This window comes from Cynoglossus semilaevis, chromosome 10, assembly GCF_000523025.1.
Source record: "Cynoglossus semilaevis isolate Cse_v1.0 chromosome 10, Cse_v1.0, whole genome shotgun sequence".
Classification (NCBI taxonomy): domain Eukaryota; kingdom Metazoa; phylum Chordata; class Actinopteri; order Pleuronectiformes; family Cynoglossidae; genus Cynoglossus; species Cynoglossus semilaevis.
Window position 1 is genome coordinate 17,683,856 of NC_024316.1, and position 2,715 is coordinate 17,686,570.

At 48.3% G+C, this 2,715-nt stretch overlaps 1 protein-coding gene across 1 annotated transcript in view; it reads left to right on the top strand.

Moving 5' to 3' along the window:
* The window catches only part of LOC103385353 (calmodulin-binding transcription activator 1-like), a 338,769-nt gene that overhangs the window by 267,454 nt on the left and 68,600 nt on the right, over nucleotides 1–2,715 (top strand).

A 2,715-nucleotide genomic window follows, 5' to 3' on the forward strand; every position in this document is an offset into this window, starting at 1 on the left:
GCCTGGCCGTCCCCATGAGCTGCTGCTGCTGCTGCTGCTGCTGCTGCTGCTGCTGCATCATTTTTTTATTTTTTTTTTATTGTGTCTCAATTGCACCCCTGGTGCAGCAGCACGCCAATAAAACACTAACGCGTGCGACTGTGTCTGCCGCCGTGTTTGTTTCGGCGTGTTCAAAAGGCTCCATTACACATTGGGGAAAGTGCACTTTTTATGAGAGGACGTGTGTATAATTATGGTTTAATTGCTTTCCCTCTGATGTGCTGTCATCTGTCACAGCCCGAAGACAGCAAATAATGGTTCTGCTGCTGTCATTTTGTCACCCAGACGCTCGGCGTGCAGAGTGCAGACCAAACACCAGTCACTGATATGCATCTTGAATTACTGATAAGCGCTCAAGTACGACCGCCTTTCGCCACACGGGCGCACGTCAGCAGAAATGCCCCCGCCCTCCGCTTTTATTGTCATCTACGCAGCGCTGCCCTCTGTGACGTGTCGATTAGTGCAACATCACGACTTTGCGTTTGTGTGTGTGTGTGTGTGTGTGTGTGGTGTGTTAATTAGGCGTGCCGTCTACGTACGGGTAGGTCAAAAAGTTCTAAGACAAATAATTTTTTTTTCTTAATTATTCAGATGAGTAGAGTTAGTTTTTCTTTAGTGTTTCTGACCCGTTGTCTTTGACAGATAAAGCTGTAAGAAATATTCATTAATGTTGACATTTTTTTTTCAATTCTGGTTTAGCTAAAAATGATTTAGAAAATTCAACTGATTTTTATTGGAAATGTCTTTGTTTTTGAAGTTTTAAAACTCTTTCTTGGGGTTTTTTTTCTGTCCACCCCAGCCAGGCAGTCAGGCAGGATTTGAACCTGCAATCCTCTGTTACCAACCCTCATTGTTTCACCACTAGTCCACTGCTGTCCTGATAAACTCCGTCAAAGCTGTCAGAGTGATTTGTTTTACATGTTTTAATTATTCAAATTGTGAATTAACCTTCTGACCCCAGATCTTTCCGACTCACCCCTGTATATATATATGTAGGTGTGTGACAGGAGCGTGAGCGGGCCTCCGTGTTTGATGAGTACCGTACATATACGGGTCCTGACAGGTGTAACAGTTGTGTTGTGCTTTAAGCGTCTTGTTTGTCTGGCACGACGCTTGCTGTGGTTGAGAAATGCAGTAAACAGAGAGAGGAAAGCAGCCTGGGGGCTAATTTATTCACTCCCCACTCAGCCCCCGTCACAGAGGCCTGTTGCAGCGGCCCACCTGTCAAATCTAAGAAAGCTGCCGTATCCCGGTCCGAGTGCACGCAGCTCCCCGCACCTCACTCTCAGCAGGACCAGGCGCTTTTGGCTAACGCGGAATTAACCGCGGCGCATCCGTCATCGGGGCCGGATATCTGGATTAACCAGACGGCCAGCTCTCTCTGAACACGATGGACGACGAGGACGTTCGACATTTCCATGTTAATGGTTTCTCTCGGCGGCAGCTGTTTAACGACTGTCGAGCGACTGTAGTTTATTATTTCATCACATCTGTCCGCCGACATTCGCTGAGAAAAACACGCCACGGGTCGGCGTAGTGAAGGAGCTGTGACCGTGGCGTTGTGATGTTCATTGTCTTGTAGGAGTGGGAGTTGGAGGAAGTGTCTGGCTGTTACCAGACAGAGGTAATGGATAACAGAGCGCCCAGACAGCTGTAATGGATGAGCGTGCAGACTCGGCCGCTCTCCTCTATCTCCGACGCTCAGACGCAGAGTTGGGTTGAACTGGAACCAGATCACAATGGGTGTGATTGAAACAATGGGACAATGATGTCGGTGATTTGGTGAAAGAATGTGTGTGTGAGTGTGTGTGTGTGTGTGTTGTAATTTGTCCGTCTGTGTAATTTGTTTGTTTGTTTGTTTGTTTGTTGCGGCTGTGTAATCTCTCTCACTGTGTGCCCAGTCATGTCGCTGCGCGGTGGTGCTGTGGTATAATTAGCCAGACAGTTGATGGTGTTTAATGGCTGTTCCCGCCGACTTCTTATTAATAGGGAGGCTTAAAGTAGGTGGGCAAATGAAACGCGCGCGTACACACAACGGCGCCCGCTCATCACGGAGTAAATCGGAACCAAACGTCCCTACGCCGATCAGGCCGACGTGTTGCACAGTGCACGTGCCACACGAGCTGTGATTTCTACTTATTTGTAAACAAAAGCGCCGACGCGTCGCGCTGAAGCTAAACACTTCTGACTAGCGTGTTTGATTTATTACTCTCAGATCCCAGCGTCCTGACTTAAGAGCGCTATTTCCCAATATTTCTTAGCTCGATGGAAGGGGGCGGCGGGTGGAGGGTGGGGGGTTCAATTGCTGTAAATTCATTCTGCTGCTGTAAACAAGTAAAAGTAAGCTAGACATCCCTGGGGGTCACCTGGGAGCCAGGGCTGTGGTTTCTCCAAAGAAGGATTGAGGAGTGGAGAGGATAAGTGCCGCCCTGCTCCTGTTCCTCAGAGCACCGTTCTTAGATGCCTTTTTTTTTTTTTTTTTGCTGCTTGCTGGTGAAAAATGTCTCCTGGCCCCTTTTGCTAGTACAGTGAGGCGTTATCAGCCCTGCCTAGCTCTCTCCACGGTAACGAGCCCCCAGGCACAGTATTATCTGTTTACGATAAGGATATTAATAAAAGCGTGCTCTAGTTATGTGCCTGGGTGCCCTGTGTGTTGGTTTGGGGGACTGAAGGGGG